The sequence below is a fragment of the Phascolarctos cinereus genome, unplaced genomic scaffold, assembly GCF_003287225.1.
Source record: "Phascolarctos cinereus isolate Bilbo 61053 unplaced genomic scaffold, phaCin_HiC Scaffold_2;HRSCAF=192, whole genome shotgun sequence".
Taxonomy (NCBI): Eukaryota; Metazoa; Chordata; class Mammalia; order Diprotodontia; family Phascolarctidae; genus Phascolarctos; species Phascolarctos cinereus.
In genome coordinates, this window is record NW_027555625.1 from 221,119,175 (window position 1) to 221,139,326 (window position 20,152).

Here is a 20,152-nt window from a genome sequence, read left to right on the forward strand (position 1 = left end):
ATAAAAGCTCTTTGAGAGCAGGAACCTTATGTTACACTGTTTTGTGCTTCCCAAAGCACCAAATTCAGTGTCCTCACTCATAGCGTATTTCTGATTCACTTCAGATATTGTGCTGGGAAGGGAATAAAGGAAGGAAAGGCATCTGCTTCTTCTTTCCTCTTCCCTCTCACCAAGGTGAGTGTTCCAGTCTTCCTTTTTTCTAGAGAACATTCCTGATAATAAAACTTCTAGGTAGAAATTTAATTTTTATTCCTAGGAGTTTGTTGTGATAGGACTTGACATATATCACTTTTTTTCTTTCTTTTTGGTGAGGCATTCAGGGGTAAGTGACTTGCCTAGGGTCACACAGCTAGTAAGTGTTAGGTAGCTCAGGCCGGATTTAAACTCAGATCCTCCTGACTCTAAGGCTGGAGCTCTATCCACTGTGCCACCTAGCTGCCCCTCATTATCAGTTTTTAAAAAGACATCTGAATAATGCCTTAAATAATAAGAGTGACATTATTCTATAATTGTTAGGAGAAAGGACTGGTCTTTGAGATGCAAGGAAAGAGAACTGAGAAGGTGAAAAAATATTTATTAATTGAAAGAAAAGTGAAAGTTAAAAAAAACAACCTATAGCCTGTCTTCCAGGACATATTCGGTTCTCCCACATTAAAGCTACTCATTAATGGCCTACTCATCCACCAAGGGGATTTATCTCAATGAGATAAGAGAATCTCTATCATGAAATCTCATCCTACTTCACGTCACTTTTGTACCTTCACTTTCACTCTCTCTCCTCTTCATTTCTTCTCTCAAGAGAAGAAATATCTCTCCTAGTAAAGCTCAAGCCCTCCACTTGTGCTCTTGGTCCCATCACATCACATTCTCCATTATCTTTCTTGCAATTTTAATCTTTGACTGACAAAGCAGATGTTCAGAGGAAGGCCACCATGATGGTTAAGGGACTTGAAGTCCAACAGGGGATACTCAGTCATAAAGAGACATAGGAGAACATGATAACTGAGAAAAGACAGATTCTGTGATCATAGATTTTAGGACGGGAAGGGACTCAAAGGCCATCTAGGCTGGTCCTTTTATTTTACATGTGAGGAAAATAAGCATCAGAATTTAAATGATCTTTTCAAAGTTAAACAGGTAATAAGTGGCAGAAACAGGATTCAGTCTCAGGTCCTCTGATTATAAATCTAACATTTTCCCCACTGTCTTTCCTGATTAATTAAATTTTTCCTGCTTAGCCCCTATAGGGCAGAACTAGAAGCAATATATGGAAGCTTAAGATAGGGTCTGCCTGGATATGAGAAAAATATTTCTCACAATTAGAGCTATCTGAACAGAGAATGTTCTTGCCTCACGAGGAAGCGGGTACCCCATTACTGGAGTTCTTCAAAGAGGCTGGATTGACTGCTTGTCAGGGACACTGCAGAGAGAATTTCTATTTTAGGTTTCCCTTAGATTTTATATGGTCTTTGAATTTTTTAAAGAAGAAAAGGAAAGATAGGCTGGAATTTGATTGTGAAGAGGTTTTAGTGCCCAAAAGAAAAGTTTGCATTGTATTCTGTGCAGAGCCACCAGAACTCGCTAAACAAGACAGTGACATAGCCCATGTCTTATCTCTTTCAGAACATCATAAGCTTCTTATTGCACCTAAAGATACCATCAAAAATGAGGGAGGGTTTTTTACTCATCTCTATGTCATCTAATGAGCCTACTATAGTATTTCGCACATTGAAATCACTTCATGAATATTTGTGGAATTGCATTGGCTACAATAAGGGCCTAACCCAAAAGTTGTTTCTTTGTCTTTCTGACCAAGTAACTGACAAAAGCTGATGTTAGATACAGAAGGTGGAAGAACGTAGAAAGTGGAAGCCAAAGCTTGGAGATGAATGCTAAGGACTGGACCATCAATCATCATCATCATCTTCTTCATCATCATATCATTGCTCACATTTCTATCGAACTTTAAGGTTTTCACAGCACTTTTCTCCTGACAACCCTGTAAAGCAGGTAGTGCCAGCTATAATATTTGTATCTGGACCAGGAGATGGGCATGAAGTGCATGTCTGGATAACAGATTTAGGGTTGGAAAGGTCATCTAAAGTAGCCCTCTCATTTTATAGATGAGGACAGTGAGGTCTACAGAGGTTAAGTGACTTGCCCAAGGTCACACAGGTAATAAGTGAGAGAATCAAGATTTGAACCAAGGTCCTTTGACTCCAAATCCAGCACTCCTTCCACTGTACAATGAGGCTAGAGAGGGAGCAAAGTGCCATGGTACAGCTCAGGGTTCAGAGGATGGGACCTGGGGTTGGCTCAGGCATATAAAGATCAAGCTGCCTTTGTATCTTTCAGGAAGGTCAAGCAGTTGAGGGAGCAAGAGAGCCAGTTTCTCTCCTCTCTCTTCTCTCTCTCTCTCTCTCCTCTCTCTCTCTCTCTCTCTCTCTCCCCCCCCCCCCCCCCCCCCCGCTCCCCGGCAGGAAATGTGGTCCAGGAGAAAGAGATTTGGGTTTAGAGTCAGGGTTCTGCCACTTACTACCTGTGTGACCTTGGCCAAGTTACTTAACCGCTGGCCTTTGATGTTCTCATTTGTAAAATAAGGAAATGATCCTACATGAGATGATCTCTGAGGTGTCTTTCAACCCTAACTCTGTGATCCTATGGCCCCTTGCTCTCTCAGGGATATAACTCCCACAGTATGAGATTGCCTTAGGCTACAACCTGGAAAGAGAAATACAAGGACCAGACTGAGGGTTGCAGAGGAACCCACAGAGCCAGGGTTGCATATAACATGCCAGAAGTAGTTCAAAAACTAAAGACGGGCGGTGTGGATATATGAGCTACATCATCCACTTCTGAATTACCTAAGTACTTGTGGTAAAGAAAAACCCTTGATATATTATCTCCCTCCCTGGTTTTTCATCCCTGTCAATGCTTTCAAACTCCTCCCCTCTCTGGTTCTTCAGAAAACTCATCAAAAAAACAAAACAAAGCAGGCTGACTCTACAGGAGCCTTTTCTAAGCTGCTATGCTGAGCTAGGGACAATGCTCTCAGAGTAAATCAGCTAATCCTGGCCCCATCTAAGCAAAAACCCAGAGAAGGAGAGAATGTGGGAAGGAAGGACAAAGGAGGATTCTCTTCCCCCCTCTCCTCCCTCCCTCATATCCTGTACCCGTAGGGTGCCAGCTCTCAGTCACAGAGATCAAACAGCGATTAATGGGGGGAAGATGGACAAAAGAAAATCTGAACTAAGTCCTGGAGAAAGTGTCATCACTTTTATATTTATTAGACTAGAAATAGTCTTGGAAAGGAAGTGATTAAAAATGCCATCATGCTTTTGACCAGATGAGTCGAACATTGGCAGAAATTCATTACTGACTTTCTGCATTCAGGGTTGGGAGGGCAATATTAGATCACCCAGTCAATCCTTTCCATTTTCCTAAGTTTCATACTGGGATTTTTTTTTCCTTTTAATCCGAACAAAAACAACAATTAGTAAAAGAATGGGAAACAAGGACTTCAAACTCAGAAAATAAGTATTATTATTATTATTCCATTCTCTTACCCTAAGGGTTTTTTCTTAAGCTAGTCCGCATTCCATCTTTTTTCATTGACCCAAATGCCCCAGGATGTTGGTCTGCACCTTATTAAATCCCTTTCCTTTCAGAGTATGTGCATTTAGGAACAGAAACTAAACAGTGGCAAAGAACGTCAACATGCCCAAGCAGTGATCATGGTTCCACAGTCACAGTATGGGGCCAGCAATATTGTCTGATGACAAATCTCTGTAGTGATCACAGCTTTTGAATCCTATCTTCTACCACGTCCAGGGGAAGATCAAACACACTATACAGAGACAAAGCAAACGGGGTCAACCATCCAGTTCCTTCCAATGCCTCAAGAACACCAGAGGTTGATCACTGATATTGTGAGCCCTATTTTAATCCTGCCTTCTACAAAATTCTTTCGATAACCATCAACCTTGCACGTTTTAATTGACTGGAAAGTATTCAGGGTTCAGATAACAAGGGTTCAGCCTCAGTACATCCATGCCACTTTGGGCAAGTCATTTAAGCTCCTTGGCTCTCAGTTTCCTCATCTGTAAAATAAGGGGTTTGGATCAGCTCTGGGTTTATGTTCCTGTCCTATCACAGAGCACAAGGCACCCAGTCCTTTAGTGATATTGTGAGAGTTCTTCCAGTCAGTCAATAAACATTTGTAGAATACTTACTTATGTCCTAGGTGTTACGGTCATCAGATAGCAACAAAAGACAAGTCACAATTACCATCCTCAAGAAATCTGAGATCTAGTTGGGGAAAACAAAATTATACATGGAAGAAATTATTATAACAGTTACAAAGCTACTGTGAACTCCCGAGCCTATGTCAAAAGTAAATAAGCACTTAGCACAGTGCCTGGTAAATAGTACACACTTAATAAATGCTAACTGACTGGCTACAAAAAGATATATTCTTTTTTTTTTTGAGGAGGGGGATGGTCCACATCTGTGAGTTCACCTTGGAGAAGTTCCCTCCCCCGATCAGTCAATCAACAAGAGTTCATTAGTGCCAGGCATTGGGATACAAAGATAAAATTAAAACAATTTCTGCCCTCGAAGAGTTTATATTTCATCTAGGGAGACAACACGTGTGCATAAGAATATACAAACACAGGAAAAATAAACACAAGTTACTTTTTGGGGAGAAAGGCTTTAGCAGCAGGGAGACAGCATTTAAACCAATCCTGAATGAAACTGGACCGCTAGGTGGCGCCATAGTGCATAGAGGGCTGGGCCTAGAGTCAGAAGACTCATCTTACTGAGTTCAAGTGAGGCCTCAGACACTTACTAGCTGAGTGACCCTGGACAACTCACTTAACCCTGTTTGCCTCAGTTTCCTCATCTGCAAAATGAGCTGGAGAAGGAAATGGCAAAGCGCTCCGTATCTTTGCCAAGAAAACCCCAAACAGGGTCAGGAAGAGTCATGATTCAAAAACAATTGAATGAAACTAGTGATTCTAAGAAGGAAGGTGAGGAAGGGGATACATTGCAGACACTGCGATTTGCAAGATGTGGAGACATGAGCTGGATGGAACGTTGTGTGTGAAGTCTGGCTGCAGTGTAAGGTTAGAGTTAGGGTTCTAGGTTAGAAACGGAGTTAGTTTGGCAGCTAGGGGACACCATGGTTGCATAGAACACTGGGCTTGGAGCCAGGAAGACCCAAGTCTAGTTTCGACCTCAGACCTTTCTTAGCTGTGGGACTTTAGGCAAGTTCGCATCACCTGTTTGCTTCATTTTCCTCATCTCTGAAATGGGAATAATACTAGCACTTACTTCCTAGAGCTGTTGTGAGGCTCAAATGAGTGAAATATAAAGTGCTCAGCACGGCTGCCTGGCAAACGAGTCGTTGCTGTTGTTAATAGTAATGTTATTATTGTTGTTATTATGTAGAGTGCATAAGAAGGAATAACAAGAAGTAAGTCTCAGAAGGTAGTTTGGGGTCAGGGTTACAAGGGACTCTGAATGACAAACAGAGGAGTTTGTGTTTGATGCTAACGGCAATAATCCATGAGATCCCCAGCACACTGGAAGCGCAAGTGATTTGCCATGAGTAACGTGCTCACGTAGCCGATACATTTCAGGGACAAAATGTGAACCCAGGTCTTTCTGATTCCAAGGTTGGCCCTCTGTCTACTATGCCATACTGCCCTTCTCTCTAGATACTTTGTATACATATATAGTGTATGTATGTGTATGTGCATACACACATATGTACATTTTATATCTCTATCTATACTGTATTATCTATGTTAGGCTGTTCTAAATTATACCATTCGCCACCTGTTTGGCTAAATGTTGAGAGTACTAAACCCTCCAGTAGCAAAATCTACAACCAAAAGCAACACTAAGCCTCCATCTTACCCACGTAGGTACGTGGGGTCAGATGTAAAAGATGGGAAGTAACCCTGTTACTGAGGGGAAAAAAATTCTTCTTATAGACCATTAGTATTGTGAATGGGCCCTATTCAATTCAACAAAAACTGATTAAGCACTTACAATGTTCCAGGCAACGTGCTACATAGGCTGTGTACACTGGGGATACCAAGGAAAAAAAATTAAACTCTTGGCCTTCAAAGAACTTACATTTTATTGCAAGAGTAAGCATCCAAACCAAGAGGTTTAGACCTCCTTCCTGTGCCTAACGAGCTTCAAATGGCTCACAATCATGGTCCTACTTATACTGTCTCCTGCACACAGTTAGAATAACAACAAATTCAACATTTTAAAGAGAAATCTTTCCGAAAAGATGGATTTGTCACAAGCCCATAATCTCATGGCTGGATTGCATAGATCTTAATATTTTTTCACTTTCTTTTTCTTTAGTCACGAAGTTCTTTTGAGATCAAACCTCAAAAATTTTTGCAGTTTTAGAGTAATGTAAAATAGCAACATGCATTTTTATTGTAAACTAAAAAATAAAGTAGCTTTTAAAAAACGTAACTCTTTTTTTATTTTAAGCCCACTTTGAAACCTCTCCCTATCCCCAAAAGTACAATATTTATTGTACTTTTGGAGGTGGGAAGAGAGCATTTGGACCTCTGATTTTTTTCTGTGTGAACTCCTTGGGGCTAGGGGAGGGGAGAGTTGGTAATTCCTTCCACCATTTTCAATCTTGGCAGCTATACTATAACTTACAGTCATATATAATTTATAATCTTATCTAGAGTTGCCTGGGCCACTGAGAGGTACTTAGTGACCTACCCACAGTCACTTAGCATGCATATTAGAGGTATATTTGAACCCAAGACTCTCTGACTCCAAGGCCAGCTTTCCATTGACTCCCCCATGTTGACTCTCATCTTGTAACCATATCTTCAAGATAAAGAAGTTTAATTCTGTTATTCCAAATTGACACTTTTTAAAACTGGGCAATGTGTAAGCTAAAGAATGCAATTAAAACCCAAAATTGCCATTCTGCCTGGCAAAAGGAAACACAAAATAGTTTACAGAATGAAAATCACTTGCCAATCTTTTCCAAGGCTACCAGGAGGTGGCTAGAATGAGCTTTTGCCTCATGTACCAGGAATTACAATGCCTCATCTTCTTTTTTCTCAAAACAAAGGGTCAGAAAGAACTCCAGCAAGAGACAGAAGGCAGAACAATTAATTGACAACTGGCCATTTTTAGTCAACCAATCCATTGTTTTGTTAACTCCAATGCTAAACAACCAACTTGACAATTTTTTTTCACTGAATTGATAGGCTACTGTGGGCTTGTATAGAAACTGCTTAAATCAGCACTTTTTTGCTAAGGCATTATTAAATGGGTTGAAAGCAATCTCTGATCAATCCCTAGCAAGTATATTTTAGCCTTTAGGGACTTAGAAAATAGTCATGTAATCACCATATTGCATACTTTTGTATCCATGTTCTTAACAGCCTTTTATATCTACACATCAAAAATAGAGAACTAATTTGAATAAATCTGAAGAGACTTTAAAGAGGCATTGAAACAAGGAGGAAAGGAAACTGGATGGAAAAATTCAAGCTTCCAAGGGGATTTTAAACCTGAGAGACTTAGCTTAGATCAATGATGGAAGAATACGGTCACAAATGGAGCAATAAGGGAGGAGGCTTCAGCATCAACAGTGTGCCTTCACCATGCAGAGAGACAAAGAGAAGGCCTGTAGCAGACAATGGAAGGGAGTACAGAGAGTCAAGGAGCAAGCCCATAGAGGATCTGAAGTTAAACAAAGAGGCTGTTTGGGAAATGGAAACTGAGGTGAACACAAAGATAGTGGGATTGTCTCTTGGGGCACAGAGAATGTTTATGAAACGAGCATTCATGAGAAGTCAAGGCAGTGACAGTCACAGGAAACTTTCTGGTAAAAAGGGCAGATGGAATAAAAAAACCAGTCACAATGCTGGATTGAAAATACAGAAATTTTCATCCCTGCCCTCCCCCCAACAGCATTCAGTCTTTCTTAAACCTAAGTCGGGCTTATTAGTTTTCATTTTAAACAGAGAACCAAAGGTCTGAACAGTAGGAAAATTATACAATAAGAAATCTAAACAATTCCCAAATTATTCACTCAACAAGTATTTACTGAGTAGCTACTACATGCAAAGTACTGCACTAGAAGCTGATGTGGGGAGGATTTCCATGTTCTATTTTAAACAACTGAGGTACATAATTTTTGTAATAACGGCCAGCATTTATATAGCATTTTAAGGTTTGCAAAACACTTTAATATATTAAGTCATTTGAGTTAATCACATCCTTGTGAGGTAGGTACGATTATTCTCCTCATTTTACATTTGAGGAAATTGAAGCCAAGAAAGGTTAAGTGACTTGCCCAGGGTCACACAGCCAACATGTATTTGAGGCAGGATTTGAATTCAAGTCATCTTCTAAGTCCAGCATTCTATCCAGTATGCCAACCAGGTGCCAGAAAACACCTTCTAAAAATTTTGAATGTGCATATTAGGCTTAAACCTGAGAGGCACATCGACTTCTGGTTTCTTAATATTATTGGACTGTTAAAAGCTACTGTATTATTTAGCTGGAGAAAGTCGGAACATTTTCATTCATTACAATTTTCCACTAATAAAAAGAGTACAAATATTCTTTTTTCTGTTTGATACTGGGGACAGAAAAACATCCTGAACCTGATGTAGAGGTAGCATGATGTAGAAAGAGAGCCAGCTTCAGTGTCTGGAAGACCTGGGTTCCAGTCCCACCTCTGATAAAAACTGGCTATGTGACCCTGGGCAGTGTCCTAGGCAACTCTCTAAGAAAACAAATTGCAGAGATGGAGGGCTATCTGTATTGGTGGAGGAAGTTTCCTTATAGGGAAGACTTTGTACCAATGAAATCACAGTTATGGTCCCCCTAAAATAACAAGTAATAATGATGCCATCACTGTGAATGACCCACAGGTGACTGATGACTTGGGAAAGGGGGAATACCATTCTTTTGTTTGTTTGTTTGTTTGTGGTAGTGGGTTAAAGTTTAAGTGACTTGCCCAGGGTCACATAGCTAGTAAGTGTCTGAGCCCACATTTGAACTCAGGTCCTCCTGACTCCAGGGCTGGTGCTTGATCCATTGCACCACCTACCTGCCCCGGGGCAGTACCATTCTAGGCCCAAAAGGCCAGCTTTGGCTTTACAAAGATGATCCCTCAAGTCAATGGAGCCATATTCTCCATTGAGTGGTGACTAGTATGTCATTCTAATAGTAGTGTCTAAAGAATGGGACAGGGAATGGAGCACTTGACCATCACACTACTTTCTGATGTTCTTCCAAAGTCTTTCAAAAGTGAGTGATTCAGGGGGTAGCTAAGGGATGCAGTGGATAGAGGACCAGGCCTGGAGTCAGGAGAACCTGAGTTCAAATCTGGCCTCAGACACTTGTTTACTAGTTGCGTGACTCCGGGCAAGTCACTTAACCCCCACTGCCTCAAAATAAGAAGAAAAAAGAGTGGGTGCTTGAGGGAATAGGGAAGCATGAGTAGAATGGAAAGAATGCCGAGTTCAGAGTCAGGAGCTCTGGTTTTGAGTCTGGGCTCTGTCACTTAGAAGTTATACATTCTTGGACAAATCACCTCATTCTGCCGAGACTCATAATGGTTCATAATGGAAGGGACCTTAGGAGGGGTATGCTACAACCAGTTTATATGGGCTCATGAAAGCTGATTGCTAATTAAATGTTCAATTTAGGCATTTACACCTTGGAAATAGGCAAACACTACAAATCAGGGCCTGATTTATTGTTTTGTTGATTATCTAGACTTAAGAAAGTGACAGACAAAATGTTAACAATCCATATTACACTTAAAACCCTGTCATGAACACATTTATTTTCTTCTGGAGAGCTAGTTATGAATCATTTACCAGCACACCACTGCACCTTAGGGATCATCAACTCTAAACTCCTATTATAAAGTTAAAGAAAACAAGTTTCAGAAAGTGATAAGACTTGCCCAAGATCACACAGATTGCAAATTGTAGAGATAATATTGTATCTGAATTCCAACACAGTGCTCTTTCCACTACATCCCCATAAGCTTCCTTCTTAGGAAAACAGGGACCATCAGTTTTCTGCATGAAACAAAACGATGTATGTAGGTAAAAGTGCTTTGCTACCTTAAAGTACTACATCAGTGCAACTTATTACCGCGATTATTATTGCTTCTGCTTTGGCTTTCATGGCGGGGTTCCTCACTGCTCCCAACTAGTTCTAATGGGAGTTAATTGAGGAATGGAGAAACTATTTTTGTATTTTTGTGCCCATATGTTGGTGGCTGAATGGAAGTTCACATCTATTTGATGAGAGGGTTCGTGTTTTATGGATGTTTAGATTGAAGGATTGAGACGACACATGCAAAATTGAGTCGTGTGGAATAGGGAATTATGAGAGACAAAATATTTTGTGGTTGAGTCAACTTTTAAAAAAATGGTCAGGTATGAAATAAACTAATTTTATGCTATAAACAGGAATTCTGATGAATTTCATATTAAAATACTAAGTACTACGTGATAGTAATAATAGTTCACATTTATATAGCACTTAAATCTTGCTCAGCATATCACACATTATTTCATTTGATTCTCATAACAACCTTGTAAGTTAGGTGCTAATTTTCTGTTCCCATTTTACAGAGGGGAAAACTGAGAGTCTCAGCAAAATTGACTTGCTAAGGAGTCACATAGCTAGTAACTGCCAGAGGCAGGATTTGAATCCAAGTCATAAGATCACTGATTTAGAGCTAGCCAACCCTTCATTTAAGGATGAGGAAACTGAGATTAGAGAATTAAATGACCTGTCTAGAGTCACACAGCTCTAGTACTAAGGCAGGATTTGAATCCTGGTCTTTCTGACTCTAAGTCCAGTGTTCTATCCAATATATCACTGCTAAGTCATAGAACTTGAAACTTGTCTCCACAAGAAATATATTTCCTGGAGCAAAGCATCCTGATTTGTAGTCATCTTATTACTAAATAATTATCAAAATTTTCCTTCTAATAAAATCAAGACTTCATCTTTTTTTTTTTATTTTGGAAAAATTTCAAAGGAACAAGTTTGTTTCCTTGGGACTCTACTCTATAGACTCTTATCCCTACTGAATCACACATTTAAACTAATTATTCTTCTGTTACCATTCTCTTACAGACACCTGGCTATTAAATCGCAAATGACAAAAACAATTTTGGAGTGTCTCAGAGCACACACAAAAAGGGAAAAATACGGACAGATTCAATCAGAAATAATTGCTTTCCAAGTCTTGGAAAGTTCAATATTGCTTCCCTGACCTATGACATATGTTTAACTGTGCCCTAAATTTAAAAGGAAAAAAAGAGAAATCTGTATCTATATTATTTCCTATTAGCTGATTATAGATTAGAGCTGGAAGTGACATCAGAGGCCAGCTAGTTGAACATTCTCACTTTACAGATGAAGAAAATGAGTCCCTCTGAGGTTAAGTGAACTGTTCAAGATCACATAAGCATTAAATGTCAGAGATAGGATTTGAACCTAGGTCCTCTGACCCCAGAACCAGTGAATGTTCCTTCCCCTGTGTTGCTGATTTGCTTAAAGATTATCCAAAGATGATGTTCACAACTAGAAACTTCTCCTTTACGCTCTGATCTACCCTTCTTTGTGAGGATGCTAATTGTAACAGAGATCTCTTTCCAACGCTTCAGGTGTGAAATTGGGGAAAAAAATTAATTGCAGAAAAAAGAGGAAAGGGCCTATTCTACCTGGAATTAGAAGAAAAGAGGCAATTTTCTTTAAGTTGTCTTTCTTTGGAGGAGGAGGGGCTGTCCAGATTATTGATTTCTTTGGGGTGGGTATCTCCATGTATGGGAACTTCCTCTACAGAAACACATCAACATCAACAATTCCTCAGTAATTTAGAGAAGAGGCTAGGGGCACTGAGAGATTAAGAGATTTGCCACCACTTACCCCCACCTGCCTCCACAAAAAAGTGGGGCAGCTAGGTGGCAAAGTGGATTGAACACCGACCTTGGAGTCAGAAAGACCTGAGTTCAAATCCAACCTCAGACACACACTAGCTGTGTGTCTTGGACATGTCACTTAACCCTGTCTGCTTCAGTTTCCCCATCTCTAAAATGAGCTGGAACAGGAAACAGCAAACCACTCTGGTTATCTTTACCAAGAAAACCCCAATGGGACATGGAGAGTTGGACACTACTGAACAACAAAAACTATTAGGAATATTTAATTCTCAATGATTTTAGTATTAGGGAGTATAGGAGAATCACAGATTATAGACACACAGGATCACAGATCTAGACCTAGAAAAGACTTCAGAGGCCACTTAACCAACCTTCTCATTTTACACATGAGGAAACGAGGCCCAAGAAGGTTAAGTGATTTGCCTAGAGTCATAAATGTCAGAGGTGGGATTTGAAACCAGGTCTTTTGTTTCCAGAGACAGTGTTCTTTCTTCTAGGCCACAATGCTTCCTAAATCAAGGTAATATGGGTGACACATTCCCAAAATTTAATTTGGGGTGATAACTTTAACCTCTGAAACTAAAACCATTTGTCAGAACAGTACAACATAGCAAGATGGCTAGTAGCATTTCATTTTATTGTTCTTCTCCTTTCCAAGTCTGGTTGAGGTACTCATAAGAAGAGAAATGATCAAGAAGCAGGCAACAGAAGAAAGAGGATGCAAAACATCCCCTGGACAATAGTCCACTGTGGGATATGAAAAATTAGAATTGCCTGAAAAAAAAGATACATGGATAGATGCCTAAAGGGAGGAAATACACCCAAGTGTGCTTGAGGAGCAGCAAAATTATACCTAGGAGTCAAGTTGAAAGCAAATTTCAAAGTGAGTCTATTTTCTTCATTCCAGAAAACACGAATTACTGCATTTTAATATTATGCATATTAAGCTTGTTTTCCTTGGCTCTGGAGAGGCAGAACCAGGAGCCCTGGGAGGAAATTGCAGAGAAGCAGCCATAAGCAGTTTCCTAACCATTATAGCTGTTAGTTGGTAGGCCTGTGCCTCAAGAAGTACTCAGAAATCTACTGTGGATGGAGTGTGATTACAAAGTGTGTGTTAAAGTTGGTGCCCACCTTCCTGGGTTTGCCACAGGTGCAATACACTTGGGTGGAATCTCTTGAACAAGCATGGAATGGACCCAACACTGAACTTGCTTGGAAAATGCATTGAGGTAAAGCAACTTCACCAGATTTAGTTGGCTCTTTAAAGTTTTTGTGAAAGGGCTTCTGGGAAGGAACAGGTAGCCCCTGGAGCCAAGAAAGCATTTTCAGCAATTGTTTATGGTGATAGTATCTTTTAATGGTATCCTTATGTTTCCATATTTTGAGTTTCCTTTGTTTCCTCTCTAGGGCCATTTCTTGGACTGGATGCTTGGATCTAGACAGCTCAAGGGATGGTCTCAGAACCCCAGGTCTAGAGGGCCCCATATGTGGGACCAAGTCTAATCCATGAGAAGTTTCCTAAGCATTGTAGCTACCAGGTACTAGACTTATGCCTCTGGAGGCTGGTGAGCTAGTTCGTTTCCTTCAGTTCTCTGGGATCCTTCCCTAGCCATGATGCTTTATTTATGGAAGGGGTTGCTCTCTAGCAAAGATTGGGCTGGAAGATAGACCTCTGAAATCTTTTGAGCTTGTAATTCTCAGATTCTATGAATTCATGCTAAAACCTTACTCCATGCCCCTACTTACATTCTCTCCCCTTTATCTCAATTTACTAAAATACTGGGTTATAAAATAAGCAGGTTTGCAACTCAGAATCCTTATCACACATTCTGTTGCTGCTGGGTTTGTAACAACTAATTTTTTTTTTGCTTTCCTCAAACATTTAAAATTCTTTTTGTTTCAATTATCAAGCATTCACTTTTCTCCTCCCATCTTGTTTTCCTTCGTACTTCCTCCCCCACAACCAAAAGAAAAAAGAAAAAGAAAAAGAAAAACAAAACCTTTGTAACAAATAAGTACTGTCAGGCAAAACACATTCCCTTATTGACCAAGTCCAAAAAAACATGCCATTTACTGGATGGGGTATTCCTACCCAGGCTCCTCACCAATCAAATCAATCAACAAACTTACATTCCATATAGGCTGCAATCATCCATCTAATGAAGCTATTCCACAAGTACGCCATGATTGGCTCAATGAACAGGTCTAGCACCAGGACCAAATTTGCAAGTGTGGCCAGGTGCTGCCTCACAGCCTCCAGGAAGACTTGCAGTATTTAGCCCCCAAACAGCCAGTTAAGCTGTTTCTCCATTGAATTTTACTGTTTTGGTCCTTGGTCTGGGGGGCATCTGGTCTTGAAACCCAACCTTTAGCAGCCGGCACACTGATGTCCTTAGAGAATCATATAGGAATTGCGGCTGAGGACTCTTAGAGGTACCATAAACCCAACTCACAAAAGTCACCTGATCAAAATATGCTTTCAATATGATGTAAGCTAGGGGCAGCTAGGTGGCTCAGTGAATAGAGCACCAGCCTTGAAGTCAGGAGGACCTGAATTCAAATCCTGCCTCAGACCAAGCACTTGATACTTACTAGCTGTGTGACCCTGGGCAAGTCACTTAACCCCAATTGCCTAAAAAACAACAACAAAAATATGATGTAAGCTTTTCAACATAACATGAATGGCTTTTATAATAACAACAATAATAAAAGCTAGTGTTTATAAAAGTACTTTCCAGATATTATCTCATTTCTATTAGAATGTACATGCCTTGAGGGCAAGAAAGCATCTAGCCATAGGTAGGCTGATAAATGTTTAATGACTAGCTGGGGGGAACATGTACTCATGACACATCTTTAAGTTTATCTGCATTAACTACTCCATTACTGTCTTAGGTCTAATCAACAAAACAATAGATCAAGCCCTGATTTGTAGCATTTTTGACAAATTTCTGAAATGCTCCTACTAAAAATTTAATAAATCAGGCTCTTGAGAGCCAGTATGAACTGGCTTCCGAACACTGATGCATCTAACATAGCACGTAGTACAGTTTTATTCTGGTAGCCCATCCTATGCATCAGTGATTTTGTCATTACGGAACTCCATGGTGTGAGACCTCTCTTCACCAACACAAACTGCAACCTGTTTATGACTTAGAAAATAAATTTGAAGGAGTTGCCTAAATCAACATTATACGACTTGCTCAGGATCACACAGATTGTTAAGTGTCCAGGTAGGACTAGAGCCCAGGTCCTCCTGAGACAATATTAAACACTCTCTCACAACACCTTGCTTTCTCTCCATACAAATACATATAGCATCATGGATTTAGAGCTAGAGAGGACCTTAGAGACTAATCCAACCCACCCCATTTTACAGACAAGGAAAGTGATAACCAGAGCATGGGAAGTGACCTAGACACTATCTAGTCCAACCAGTTCCTGATGAATCCTATCTATACCATCCCTATCAAATGGGCAAAAAGCCAGTTCTTGAAGATCGCTAGTGATAGGAAGGGAACCCACTAATTCCCAAGGCTGCCCACTTTGGGTACACCTTTGATTGTTAGGAAGTTTTTCCTTACATCAAGCCTAAATATAATTCTTTGAAATGTCTACCTGTGGCTGCTAGTTCTGCCCTCTGATGTCAAGAAAACCAAGTCAAAGCCCTTCCACATGACAGCCTTTCAAATACTTGGAGGTAGTTACTATATTCTCCCCTGTTTTCCTCCTGTCTCCTCCTATTTCCCTCCACCTTCCCCAGCCTCCCCTTCTTCGGATTAAATATCTTCAACTCCCTCAACCAGCTCTCAAGGCGAATCAGGATTGAGAATCAGGAAGAGGCTTGTAAAGTATACCAAATTAGAGACAGAATTAAGGGCTGTAAAAAAATCCCTGAGAAGTCACCATATAGATTACAAAAATAACTCTATTCTAAAACACAAGCTCATTGAAACATTCCTCAGTATAATAGCCCGAAAACCTATCTATCTATAAAATAAGATAAAGAAATTTCAATGTCAAGAGCTTGGATTTGTTTCTATTATTGGGCTTCCTATTTTTCCCCCAGATTTTGCCCTATGGTTTGCTACCTACGTATTTAAAATGCTACTCTGGTTGCCCCCTTCTTACATATTTATATTTGGTTAAAAAGCTCAGATGACTAATACTCTCCATAGCCAGTCCTAAAACAAGCTTGAAATTGGTAGATTTAAAGTTCAATCCTTGAGTATTTTTCAAATACTTTTAAAAAATCACTCACATCCACAAACTTAATCTCTTGTTGCTTTTACAGGTAACACACTTTGGACCAGCAATGTCTTTTCTGCTCAAAAGCTGCCTCCGGAAGCAGTTAAGTTCTCCAGCACCTATCTGTTTCTTTATTATAATATAATTAAAACCAAGTAAAAATCTTAGGAAATTCATACTTAAAAGGAGGTCACTGAGACATCTTTCAAAATACAGTGAAGAGAACAGACGAAAGGCGAGAAAGAAGCACAAACAGGAAAGCATCAAAAGCTACAGATTGTACTTAATATATAATTTTTTTAAAACGGAGCTGTGCATAATAGAGACCTGCAGCTTCATACACAATCATATTTCTGTTTTACTATATATGGAAATGTCTGTTTTATTTGTTTGTTAAAATCAGAATTTTAAAAAATTAAAAGGGAAATTCATACTTTGAGTGATGGCCTAGGAAAAGGGAGAGGAAAATCTCATTAGTTAATGGAAGGACAAACTTAAAACTAATTAATGTTATCTTTTGGAGCACGATTAGATCACATTATTTGTACTGTCCCTATCACAGCTCTAGTTCAGCTGTTATTCTCTTAAAGCTATCCTGGCACCAAACTGCTTTTCATCTATTAAATAAATAAATAAATGCCAATCCTTCCCAGGTGCTTGTAACATAATAGATGCTTAATAAATGCTTATTTATTGATTTTAATTAAGCCTCATCTTTAACTTTGTTATTAGCTAAACATCTTTCAAAAAACAAAACAAAAAGACTAGTTGTCAGAAAGGCACAAGTGGTGTCATTGAATTTGGAGTCAAAGGACATGGATTCAAACCCTAGCTTTGTCACTTGCTACTTGTGTAACCTTTGACAAGTCCCTTAAACTCTCTGGGCCTCATTTTCTCCATTTGTAAAATGAGGAGTTTGGACGAAATGGTCTCTCTAAGGCCCCTCATATCCATGATTCTACACGTCAAGTTACAGCTAAGACATGAATTTCAATCGCAGCTCTGACAACGATGTCTATGGAGCAAACTAAGAGGAAAGAATAGAGTTCTCTGCCACATTCCTGATTATTTTATGCTTCGATTAAAAAAAAAACCCAAAAAACAAAAACTCCTTTCCCCTACCCAGGGCATCCATGTCCTAATTTAGGTCGGGAAACAATACGTGAGATCAGAACCGGCAGACTGGGTGTGGTCATTTGGCAACCGACCCCAGGCCCATCCATCCCTTTTCTCCGTTATGCCACTAAGAAATGAAAATCAGCTCTACTCCTGAGCCGATTTTTACAGCAGCCCTGTTCCAAATTTCACCAGAAGCATCCCCAACCATGACGACTTCCTTTTACACACGCACAAATAACCAGTCGTGCCAGATTCTTCGGGAGACAAAGCCCCGTCTTTTAAGCAAAAGAGACCCCAAGAATATTTCATTTTTTTGCACTAGGGTTTGGCATAGAAGAGGCTCTCGAAGAAGACATACGCGGCTACGACTAGAATGCCTGATGTCAACTTCGCCACATTTCTGATACTAACTTCACAGAGCAAGGTAGACTGGCCACAGACAAGGCACCAGAAGCACTATGGGGTGGGGACAGCGCAAGTAGCCGAGGTCTGTAATTCAAGGCAGGCTGGAACAGCACATACAATTCGCCACACCAGACAGGATTCAACAATGTGTCTGAAGGGAGAGGACAAGGTCTGGTTGACACTGGCAAAACACTGGCAGGACACTGGCAAAATAAAGCCATATTTTAGTATGTGCCCTTACTGTTTGTTCACTAAATATTTTAAATAAAAATTTCCTTTAACAAGAAGGTAGAATTAGGACCTTTTTTAGGGACGTGAGATTGGGGGGGGCGATAAAAAGGGGTATTCGTTCCCAAACATAATTATCCGAAGGATTTCAGAATTTGTTTTCACATTTTACGAACTAGAAAAACAAAAACACTCAGGGCCATTTTCAAGCAGCACGTCTGTGGCTCTGAGAGCCTCCGAGCTTCGAAGAGGAAAAGGTGGGTGGATTGGGGATCCGCTGGATTTTTCCCAAATGTGTGGCCAATCTCCCTCCCCCAATCTCAAGCTTTGAAACAAAGCTCCATCTGGCTCAGATTTTACTCTTACCTTTCTCTAGCCCACAGCATCTCTCTTAAACCCAGCCTAGAGTCACGCCCTACTCAGAGACCTATTCCCAGCCTCCAGATTTTGCATGCCCACACACACTTGGTTTTGCACATCAAGTCTTTCACCAAAACTCCCACTTCATAGCTCTTTTTTCCTTCCCTACAACTCCACAGCACTACTCACCCCACCCAGTCTCCCGCCTCCACCCTTTTCTCTCCTGAAATCTAGGCTCCTGCCTCTTTCAACAACATCCCCCCCACCCCGCCCTTCCACCCCCAGCCTCATCCACAGCCCAGCCCTAAAAGATCCATCCCATCTCGCTCCCCAAAGCTTGCAAGGGGGAGCTTTCGACTTTTTCGGAGCAGGTTGCCCGAAAGGCTCGGAGAGCTGAATAGTAAGTCCAGGCATCTTTCTTGCCTTTAGAGCTAGCTGTGGCGAGTGGTCTCTTTGTGGCCCTGGGCAGGTGGCGGAGACATGCGGTGGTGCCGCGCCCTCTCTCCGACGCAGCGCGGGGACTGGGTTGGGAAAGAATAGCAGTCAGCCCACAGCTGAAATTCCGAATTTTGGGGCCACAACCAGGCCAAGGGGCATGGGGGCTGTGGGGTAGGAGAGAGCTTGCAATCTCTCGAAGCTCCTGAAAGGGGAAAGGACTAGAGATGGGGTTTGTGCATCCCCGGGCTGGGCCAGCTCAGCCTGCAGCAACCCACCACCAGTAGTATCTCAACACAAAACTGCCCTCCTTCATCCCATTCCTTACCCCCTCCCCCCGACCTCCAGTGCAACAACAGCTCCCAGTGCCCCTCGTCTCCTCCTGCACTACCCCGCATCCTCAGGAGCTCTGACCAGGGGTCACCCAGACCAGGCCCTCTGACCCCCGGTCTCCCGCCTCTAGTGCGTGTGTGTGAGGTTGACGGCAGTACTGGGGTGGGGAGGAGGGGAGGAATACACACTCCCACCCTACCTCCTCCGCCCCTTTTAGGAGTCTCGGTGCGGGGAATTACCTCCCTCCTGGTTCGTTCGGGATTATTTCCTTCCCATCCCTCCCACGCCCTTTTGTAAGGCTTCGCCGAGGTAATAAGGGGGCAGATGACGCTGCTGCTGTCACTCAGAGAGAAGCCCACTGCCCCACTATGCCATCACCCACTCTGCCTGGCTGCCGCCGCTGCAAGCTCCTGCGTCCTCCACCGTCCTCCTGTCGCTGCCACCTCCCTCAGTGCCGCTGCGGGGCTGGGGCCGTCGATGCTCTGAGCTGGGAAGGCGGCTACGGCCGCTGCTGCTACAGCTGTCGCCGCGATCCGGCTCCGCCGTGGCTGCGCTCTGAGCTCGGTAACCCCAGCACACTAAACGAGACTCCGGGATGGAAGACGGAGTGGGGCGGGGGGAGAAGGAGGAGCAGCTAGGGGTGGGGGGAGAGTAATGCGAGAGGTGGAAACAGAGAATGGGGGCGGGGAGAGGGCCCAGAAGGATCAGCTTCAACCAATCACTGAGCGCTTGGCTCCGCCTCCCCTCCTCCTGCACCCCACCGCCGAGGCTCCTAGCCTAGGACTAGAGGACTGATAGGGACCATCATCCCTCTTCTAATCCTATCGTCCTCAAGGCGGGGAAGCTTCGGACTACGACTCCCGTCAGGCCTTGCTACGGAGACGGGAAAGGAGACAAGTGAGAGCCGCACGAGAAATCTACTGCACAGCCCACGCCCCTCTTCCATCGTTCCCTTTTGGTTTCCATAGTGACCGAAGACACTTCACAAAGCCCTGGGCAGGCGGATCTCCCAAGAGAACTCCGGGGAGAGAAGAGGGGCGGGG

At 41.8% G+C, this 20,152-nt stretch overlaps 1 protein-coding gene across 8 annotated transcripts in view; it reads right to left on the bottom strand.

The window, feature by feature from the left end:
• The window catches only part of DPYSL5 (dihydropyrimidinase like 5), a 132,133-nt gene extending 112,181 nt beyond the window's left edge, over positions 1-19,952 (bottom strand). For 2 of the 8 annotated variants that reach the window (XR_002323941.2, XM_020983893.2), the window contains exons 1-2: positions 19,309-19,389; positions 18,765-18,981 (exon numbers count right to left, since the gene is read on the bottom strand). The gene's annotated coding sequence lies outside the window, so the exon portion shown is untranslated. Of the gene's footprint in view, positions 1-4,232; positions 4,311-18,764; positions 18,982-19,308; positions 19,417-19,491 lie in introns of those variants that run through there. The other 6 variants (XM_020983894.2, XM_020983896.2, XM_020983897.2 and 3 more) reach the window with 6 other exon arrangements.
• Between the last annotated feature and the right edge of the window lie 200 nt (positions 19,953-20,152).